Consider the following 10,897-nt stretch of genomic DNA (forward strand, 5'->3'; position numbering starts at 1 on the left):
AAACAAGTGTATACATTGACTTATTTTCAACCACAATTATTCTTTGGTTCCAATAATATACTTTAACCCATATTACCAGTGTATACTTTAACCAAATAGCTATGAGATAGTATAGTAGCCCTACTACGGTAAAAAGTGATGCGCCGTAGGTGGCTATGATATTTTCGTAGAGAAGGTGTGGATCTTATGCGCATGCACACTGCCATAATTTTTTTGCAAAAGTTGACTAATTTACATAAGAACGCAAAATCAGTCTCTGACATTTGAATATAATTGGCAACACCGAGCAAGGAATTGCTATTGGCAGAGAACACTAACAGTCTGTGACATTGTTGTTTGCATTTTTGATGGTTATGATTCTCTCAGTCCCTTTTTCGTGTTTTTGTGAAAAACTTGTTTGTGATCAAAACTCTAAGGAAAAGAATGTGCCTATATACGGGTAAGTGTTGCATTATGTACAAATTAATTTAAAAGATTTAAAAGTGGTTTCTATAGGACTCCCACTCACAAACTTGTATAATTGGTACAAGTGTGGCAAATATGAGGAACTAATAGACAAACCCGAGTGATTTAGCAAACTGCTAGGTACACTTAAATAGCTACATAGGAAAGATGTTTGGGTAATATGTTTTAGTGTACCAAGAATTACAAGAAATGTAAGAAAACAATTTAGCTACAAGTTTTACTAGAACAATCACAAGAAATACTCTTTGATAATTACAAATCCTTGTAAACCTCAATGTGGGAAAGTTTTCGTTTGTCATTATCATGCTTGGAGAAAACGAAATTGCCTTTCGGTTGGTCAAAAATTACAGATATTATTACAGCAGAAACTGGGGAATTTCCAGAATCAGTTCAGCTGCACCAGGAAGAAATTACGTGATAAATCTGCAGGATATTTTTGGGAAGTTTGAAGACATTACAGGAAATCTTTGAGAATTACCAGGAATTCTAGGCAACTATGAAAAATTTTGGGGTACTTTATTTGTAGCTCACCTCTCTCCTTAGAGAGGTAAGTACACATGATTTGACACTGACTAAATAGAACCACTTCTATCAATAAATACTGATTTTGTACATCTGCTTGTTGTATTCGGGACAACTTGAGGAGGAAAAATATTATATGCAGAACTTGGGAGGAAGAGATATTTATTAGCCTCCGACTATTTTCCTCACCCTTGCTTAGCTCCAGGGTAAGCTATGTCCTTGACGCGTAATATCACCTACCTCCCTTGTGTGAATAAATATTTAGTAGTTTTCAGACAAGTTATGAGACTGATCCCATGTTTGCTATCCCACTTTTTTTGTAGACTTTCATATTGCATATGTTTATTAGTTTTGATATAATAATCACTTATTGTCATTCCATTTACATTTGATTTTTTAGTTTACCAAAAGATGAAATTGTAAGGAAACAATGGATAAAATTTCTTGTCAAAAATGGAGCTGCCAGTGAGGCTTCCTCAAAAATATTATTTTATTATATATAAAAGAAGTTTTTGTTGATAGGGGGGCGTTTTTAAGCTTTATTTCCAACATTTCTATAGACCCGCGGATTTTTCGTTGGTAGAAGAACTGATTACATGCAAGAATTTTAGTTTTATCAAATAAAATTTTATTTCCGGTTTCATGAGTGTGTTCGGCAACAGCTGATGAGTTTATTTGTCTTAGTCGTAAGCCTCTTTTGTGTTCTTTGAGCCTAGTTGATATTTTTCGTCCGGTCTCTCCAATGTATTCTTTGCCGCTTATGCATGGAATGCTGTATCAACTCAAAAGACGTCGAGAGATTTTTCGAACAAGTGGTTAATCTGGTTTTGACGTTATAGTTCTTTCGAACTTTTGATATGTGGTCAGTGATGTTTTGAATGTAATATATATATATATATATATATATATATATATATATATATATATATATATATATATATATATATATATATATATAATAATATATATTAATGTGGAAATTATTAGAGAGAATAGCAGAGGTAAGGTGTTTTCATTCTGTTTTCAGTGACTCAGACTGAGATACTTTTACGGCTCTGTAAACAAAACCATAACCAATGATTTTTGGGCCCATAGTGATGTGACCATGCATTAAGGTATCAGTCTGTATGCACATAGGTTTTCTGTAAACACAACGACCCAATGTTAGGTCTGGTTTTCTATTGATAAGAATATCTAAGAATGGAAGGTTATTATTAGATTCCAACTCAATGGTAAAACATATGTTAGGGTGTATCGAGTTTAAATGTCTAAGAAAATCTACTAGGGTTTCTTGACCATGAAGCCAAATAACAAAAGTATCATCGACGTAGCGTTTCCATAATTTTGGTTTTAGATGAAAGGATTCTTCTCAAAGGCTTCCATAAATATATTCGCGATGAGAAGGTTTGGTTCCAGATTCTCGGGTTTTATGAGTCTACATTACAGCCCTTAGTAGTTTTACTTGTAGAGCGTTATTGTCAAAATTGAAAGATAGAGCTTTAATTCTAATCGGTTCACGTACAGATGAAACGAAATAAAAGATTTATTAAATCTAACATTCGGAGACCAACGTAATATTGATGGCCTTATTCAAGATTCAATAACTTTATCCCCACGTAGAGATAAATCGCCCTATAATTTCGGAATGCATTTTCAAGATGCAAGAAGTCTGCTTTTGACAAAATTAAACACAATTCCCATAAACGAATTCGAAACCGAAGCTGTAACGAAAGTTAAACGATCTAGCTGTAAAGATCTCGCTTTGAAAACATTCATTAGAGGTTTACCACCCTCCTTACAAACTATGATCAGATTACGTTCACCAACATGCCTTGAGCATGCAATGAATCTAGTAATCGAAGAAGAAAATTTCTTGTATACTACCCAGAGAACACATAACTTAAATACGCAAATGCATTTTAAACCACAGCAAAAACAAATTCCTATGTCTATACATAAACCGCAAATTCTTCTACAAAAACCAAACATTTTCCAGCAAAGACCAACTTTTCCTATGAGATCATTTACGAATACTCAACAAAACATTTTTCAAAAACCTCTCAGATTTAATAATCCGAATTTATTTCAACAAAAACCTCCACTTTTTCAGAATAGGACACCAATATTCCAAAATCAAAATCAAAGACCTATGAATTTATCATATAGCTTATCCCAAAGATCAAATTTTACTCAAAGGAGTAATCTTCCGAAACCCTAATTTTATTAATAACCAAAATACTTTCGGTTGGAGAAAACAAAATAATCAACCCTCTAAACCAAAACCAATGGACACATCTTCCGGTAACACTGGTATAAACAATCATGCCCAACGTATTTTCACAAACGATTATTATCAAAATCACCTTTATGAAATTAACGATAATTTTGAAAACTACGAATATTCCCACTACCCTGACAACTATCTTCTACAAAACCCTGTAGAATATGAAAACCCATATCCAAATACGTCCAGTTACCACGAAATGCAAGAAAATGTCGAACCACAAAACTTATAATTTAACGAAAATTCAAATTTTCGATCGGACCAGAATACATGGGACAAAACATAGTATTAAATGCTATTAAAACAAATCTACCCTATATTTTTATTCCTCAAATAAATGCTAAATTTCTAATTGATACAGGTAGTTCAAAAAGTTTAATTAATCCCGAAATTGCTTATAAATTTTACTATCCATATATATTCAACGAAAATTTTAATATTCAAACAGCTCATAATACTACTTACCATGACGAAGTTGCACAAATCCCTTTATTTGAAATTTTTAAAATCCAAGAATTTCAGAAGTTTTATTTATTTAAATTTAATACAAAATACGACGGCTTAATTGGTATTGATATTTTAAATCAAGTGAGCGCTTCAATAAATCTAAATTCCTATAATTTTCGAAAAGGAAGAGGAATGTGAAACTTTCAATACAAAAAATTTTAATTATACTTTAACCATATCACCAAGAACACAAGTTATAAAAATCCCAGTAAATAAGAAAAATGGAGTAGGAATCTTAAATTATCTAAACTTCGAAAATGGAGTAGAAATGCCTAAAGCATTAGTTGACATATTAAATAATTTTGCTATAACCTGCGTTTTAGTTGAACTAATAACCCTATTAGAGGTAAATATGTGTGAGAAAATCGATTGCGACTATCAAAAAATAACCATCGAACAACCACTCTCTTAAAACAAAATTTAAAAAATAGTAGAATCAGTCATTGTAACCAAGAAGAAAAAGACGCAATTAAGAAAATTTGTTATGAATATAGAGACGTTTTTTATTGTGAAGGAATGCCATTAAGTTTTACTAATCAAATAACTCATAAAATTAAATTAAAAAATTAAACCCCCATTTTTACAAAAACATACCGTTTTCCCGAAATTCATAAACAAGAAGTGGAAGAAATGGAAATTAGTTATTGACTATAGAAAACTCAACGACCAAACTGTAGATGATAAATATCCAATCCCGAACATCATCGTTTTTTTAGACAAATTAGGGAAAGCAAATTATTTTACTACATTAGACCTTGCTAGTGGTTTCCATCAAATTGAGGTAGATCCTCAAGACGTTTCTAAAACAGCATTTTTAACGGAAGGAGGACATTTAGAATTTAAACGAATGCCTTTTGAATTAAAGAACGCCCCTTCAACATTCCAACGCGTAATGGATAATGTGATACAAGGTTTACAAAGTGAAACATGTTTAATCAACTTAGACGATATAATCACATTTAGTACTTCATTACATTTAGAGCGTATTAAACAAGTATTTGATAGACTTCGATCTAGTAATTTTAAAATTCAGCTTGACAAGTCAGAATTTCTTCAAAAAACAGTGCACATGGACATGTTATGAACGGTATGAAACCTAACCCAGAAAAAATAAAAGTAATAAAAAAATTTCCAGTGCCAAAAAACCAAACTGAAATCAAACAATTTTTAGGACTATTAGAATACTATCGAAAATTCCTCAAAGATTTTTCTAAAATAACAAAACCATTAACTAAATGTCTTAAAAAGAACGCAAAAGTCGTTCATGATAAAGAATTTCTAGAAAGCTTCGAAACCTGTAAAAATGTATTAACTAATGATCCAATATTATAATATCCTGATTTTTCAAAACCATTTATCCTTAGTACAGATGCTAGTGATTTTGCACTTGGAGCTATATTATCCCAAGGTTCTGTACCAAACGATGGTCCAATAGCATATGCATCTCGTACACTTAATGAAAGCGAAACTAAATATTCGTCAATTGAAAAAGAGCTATTAGCCATGGTTTGGGCTTTTAAACATTTTAGACCACATTTATTTGGTAGGAAATTTTTTATTTATACCGACCATAAACGTTTAGTATGAAGTAATGAATGATTATATATAATAATATATATATAATATAATAATGAAGTAATACATAAAAAAGGAAAATTTAATTGCAACGCCGATTGTCTATCGACAATTAAAGTAAACGCCATAGAAAATGAAAATGAATCAGAATTCAAGAATCAAGAAATTTTAGACTTTCTTAGAGATTTCGCAAACACAATGGAACCCTTATCTTCATGGCAACCTAATACGCAAAATAATGAAACCCCGTCAATAAATTCTGAAAATAAAAAACAAAATCCAAAATTCGGTAAAATATCCTGTAATACTTTAAAAGGACCTAACTAATGTCCTACTCAACATACCACTGCAAAACAACAAATGAAGGAATTAAAATATACAACGAAAATATTAACAACAAAGTAAACCAAATTATTGTCTCAGTTAATGTCATAAATTGGAAGTAACTAGGGAAACATGAAAATCATAAAATAATATTAGTTAAAATACCGGCTATTAACAATGACGAACTCATTTTAAAATTTTTAAAAGAATATACCGACTCTAAAATAGTTTATTCAGTTTATTTCCAAACAGATCAATTATATAATGAGTTTTGCAAAATATATCTAAAACATTTTTCAGAAAAAGGCCCAAAATTAATTCGGTGTACGAAAAGAGTAAATACGATCACTGACCAAGAAGAACAAATATTATTAATAAAATCTCATCACGAAAGTAAAACAAACCATCGCGGAATTAACAAAACTCAAGGATATTTACAAAAGAATTATTATTGGAAAAACATGAAATTAACAATCACCAATTATATTAACAACTGCGACATTTGCAACGTGCAAAATATTCAAGAATGACAACTGAAACACCTACAAGACCATTTCAAAAGGTTCACGCAGACATTTTTATATTAGACGGTGGAAATTATTTAACAATAATAGACCTTTTTACTAAATTAGGACAAGCATAATTTTTAGAAGCCAAAACAACAATTCACGTTAGTAATGCACTAATAAAATATTTCACAGCATTTGGTGTTCCCCAAAATATAACGATCGAGAGAGGAACGGAATTCAATAATGAAGTAGTTAAAGAAACACTTAAAACGCATAAACTTAACCCTCATTTTATTACAATAAACCATCACAAATCTAATTCTCCTATCGAAAGATTGCATTCTTCACTCATAGAACATCTACGAATTTTAAGAGAAGCTCTAAAAGATCATAAAATTGATTTATTGTATTATGCTATTATTGCATATAATATTATTCATAGTGCAACAAAATATACACTTTTTGAATTAACTTTTGGTCACACAGACTTAAGAGCAGCCACTGAAATATTTGTATCCGACACTTTCTATACAGATTATGCTGAAAATCATAAAGAACGATTAAAACACGTATACCAAAAGGTTACTGAAAAATTAGACAAAAAAATTAAAACGGTAGAAAAACACAATACAACAAAACAAAATAGCAAAGGTAGAAATAAAAAACTAAATAAATTTCTAGGACCATTCGAAATCACAAAAATACTCCAAAAGAAATAGAGAAGAAATAACTAATAAACAAAATAAAGAAATTATTCACATTAAAGAATTAAAGAAACCATCTAAAAATGAACCTATTGTTTCAGATTTAGCGTCTACATTATCGGAGTAAGATTAGAAGAACCAAAATTTCATAATTTAAATAATAATCCGCGACTACTACCCCTTAAAATAGGAAATGTACAAAATAAAGTTAACTCTTGAAATTTTATACAAATATTTGATATTACGAAACTTATAGAAGAATTCTCAAAATGAAAATTTAATTATTTGCAAACCAAGAAAACTTTTGGTAATATTTCTGACCCAAATCTAAAGGATAAGATACAGACAACCTTCCAACTCGTTCTGATAAATAAAATATTTATTCAACTGTCCCAACTTAACCCACTTTTGAATATAAGAAATAAAAGAGGCATTGTTAATGGACAGAGATCGTTTATAAAAGCAATAACAGGTAACCTTGACCAAAACGATGCCGAAAGGTATGATAAGGCTATTAATATGTTGACGGAAAACCAAAGTAAAATTAAAAAGGCAATGATTAACCAAATAACAATTTTGACAAAATCGATTACAGAATTCAATAATGTTACAGAATTATTAATAAAAATAAAAAGACCCTTTTAAATCAGATCAAGGAATTACAAGAATTACAAAAAGGAATAAATAAGTACTTTCACTATTTTCTAATAGAAACATTAATAGTAAAATATGTTTCTAGCTTCCAAATAATTTTTGATACCCTAGAAAGGATAGAAGTCGAAATTAGTTTTGCTAAACTAAATACATTTCATAATTCCATTACTGAACCTACTTATCTACTATTGGAAATTCAAAAAGCTAGTAAATAAATTCCCTTTTGAAATAAATTGAATTGAGGTGGCTTTTACTTGATGAAAATCCATTTATCAAAATAAATAAGAACTAAAAGTTCAGATTTTCACGAAATTATATATTATGACATGACAATTGTTTCGACAACACATTTGATAAAGACATGGTGTTGTCGAAACAATTGTCATGCCATAATATATAATTTCGTGTAAATCTAAACTTTTAGTTCTTATTTACTTTGAAATAAATCTTAAAAATATCGTATATTTTGAAAAAAAAATTAAAATAAAAAGTTACTCTAAGAAAAATCAAATTATCTTTATAATAGAGATACCTATCGTAGAAAAGAATACGTATGCCTACTACCATTTATATTCCTTACCTACCCCGAAAATTAACACTTTTGAAACAATTGTCCCTCGTTCAAAGTTCCTTATTCTAAACGAGCAAAACTATGTATTCTTTGATGAAAAATGTAACGAGATTGTAACAGAAGAATTTGTATATGAAGACAAACGTCAACCATAATAGAAGAAAATATGCTTTGTGAAATACAACTTTTAAAATATGTAGTAAATTCTACTAACTGTACACCTGTGCCTACTCTGATAAATAATATCAAGATACAGAAATTGGAAAGGAACCAGTGTATCCTGATCACACCCGAAAAATTCGTAATAACTAAAAACAACTCTAGAGAAAATATTCCCATTAACGGAACGTACGTAGTGGAAGTAAATAATTAATGTGAAATCTACGTCGAAAAGATGATACTAAAGTCCTTTGAAGACCTGAATCTAAATTTCAAAAAATTGGAACTGCCCTCGATACCAGTTTCACCGTACTTAGACGCAAGAAAAGGAAATTTGAATCAACTCAAGATCGACGAAGTCAACCTGGATGAAGTCCGAAAAATCTACCAAGACCTCGATGTACAAAAACAAGAAGTCGAAGAATTATCTACCGGAAATTTAAAACTCTATGAAACTATTATATATACAGTGCTTTTATTTATCATTGGACTTTGTTTAATATTAACAAAATGTTTTATAATAAGCTTTTGTAAACTGATGTTTAAAAACCAGAAAAATAATAACAAAGTTTCCCTAGAAGAAAAGGATGAACAAAGAAGACAAAAAGATGCCGAGAGGAGACCAGTTTCCCTCTCGCTGACTCCGAACTATTAGGTATACCCTATAGTTCTCCACTAAGTCCGGGGGAGTTATATGCCTATAAATGACTATATCGTATTTATTAATCTCTGTGCTGTATGCTCACTTTTAATATATAAATACAAGCGCCGTAATATTTGTCAGGCTCTTATGTTGTATCACACAATTGCAAGGTCCCAGTGACCGAATAAAGTTGATTTAAAAAAAAAACTGACCCTGCGTATTGAACCTTTAACTAGCGTGCCATTTACCGCACATGTTGCATAATATACTATTTTCTACGACCGTTAGTTTTTAGGTACTTTTTTGGCAAAGCAACACGAATACATTTACTGACATGACCGTCAGAATTGATAAACGTCAAAATTCAAGACGTGGGAAATATCCCCGGAAACATCCGATTGCTCCCAAACCCGTGCGGTAAAATCCCGGAAATGCCCGAAGTGGCTCGGATCCGTGGGAAACGAAACTGACATGGTTAAGTGACGCTTCCCGCACCCTAGATCGGTTTGTAATTAAGTATTTTACAGACAGGAGTATTTAGTTAAATGTGACTCGGTAACTCTAATATGAATAACGTGAATGTTTTTGTTTTTAATGTTTTGTTTATATACCCACAGGTTTTATATTACATTGTTTTGTGGCAAGGTTTTATATACATAGAATTAAATATAAACGTAATATAGAACACATGACGTAAATATAATTGTAAGTTACCTTTAACAAAAATGTTTTATTTTATTATGTTTTTCAGTTTCATTTTGAAAGTATTGAATTCTTTTAAAAATTAATTGTCTAACTCTCTACACCATGTGATTAAGCTAATACTACACGCAGTGAAATTTGGGCTATTCCTAATCTGTCAATGCATTTCAGTGTGTGGGGTGGCTCCAACCAATATATTTGAGTAAGATCACGTCAAGTGGACCCCCCATTTACCACTTGATCATAAAAATGTAATCTATATATATTTGTTATAAGTACTTATGATGGAAAATTGATCCCACAAACGATTTTTTAAAATTTTGATTTAACAACTTTTTTTTATAATGAAAATTTTAAGCACTTTTAATTAAAAAATTGATTAAAAATCAACCGTAAGAGAGCATCCATGGTCAAATGTCGTTACTTTAAGAATATATTAATGACTTAAAATTATTTGTTTATTTTCGTATTATTAACTAACTTTTAAGTTAACAAATGAAAATTTAACTGATTTCATGGTTATACCGATAAAAAAAATCCTATTTTTGTGAAAAAACTTGTACATCTGACACCATATATAACGTTCCGGCACCCACTTTCGGGTGCCACAACGTTTAGCCATGAAAATTTCAAAATCAGTATCCCCTCCTTCTGTAACGAATAATGAGAGATTTTTTCCATATGGCTCATTTGTATCGCCTTTTATACGCGAAGGGGTTCACCCGCTTTAACGCTAGGAGGCGCACCGCAAAAAGTTTGAATCTAAAGTAGATAAAATCTGTATTATGTTGCAAATAGATAATATTTCGACGTTTAGACACCCAAAATTTGGCAACGCCGATTTGAATGTTCCATTATATTTTTGTGCGATATTTTTCGCGGGTGTGTTAGGTGATGAAATGTCAAAATGAGTCAAAGGGCTAAGAAAAATTTAGTGTATGATTGGATTTCCCTATATATTTATTCATTTCTAAATTATTGAAACAGATTTCAATAAATATTGAAAAAATATTCAAATACTGTTCAAAACTGACAATAGCAATTTAAAAAGAGATTATACCTTTATCTGTTACAGCAAGCTTCCTAAGATCATGAATGGTTTTCCAAACTAACTTCTTTTAAGTTTTAAGATCATAAAAACGAAAATGTTAAGAGCGAAGTAACAGATTTAGACGACACTGCATCAAGTTCTGACAACGATGTACCAGATTTTAACGATATTTTAAATTTAGATAACGGTTGCTCAAATTGGGATATTATGACAAATTTAAATGCCTA

At 30.6% G+C, this 10,897-nt stretch overlaps 1 long non-coding RNA gene across 2 annotated transcripts; it reads left to right on the forward strand.

Moving 5' to 3' along the window:
* The first annotated feature begins 152 nt into the window (after nt 1–152).
* On the forward strand, nt 153–9,627 carry LOC132697988 (uncharacterized). Of its 2 annotated transcripts, none has more exons than XR_009618327.1 (3): nt 153–439; nt 484–1,012; nt 9,213–9,627. It is a non-coding gene; the product is annotated as an uncharacterized LOC132697988 (long non-coding RNA). The 2 variants fall into 2 exon arrangements; XR_009618326.1 differs by having other exon boundaries at nt 496–1,012.
* Nucleotides 9,628–10,897: the final 1,270 nt, after the last annotated feature.

The sequence above is a fragment of the Cylas formicarius genome, unplaced genomic scaffold (genome assembly GCF_029955315.1).
Source record: "Cylas formicarius isolate icCylForm1 unplaced genomic scaffold, icCylForm1.1 PGA_scaffold_10__41_contigs__length_53128322, whole genome shotgun sequence".
NCBI classification, from domain to species: domain Eukaryota; kingdom Metazoa; phylum Arthropoda; class Insecta; order Coleoptera; family Brentidae; genus Cylas; species Cylas formicarius.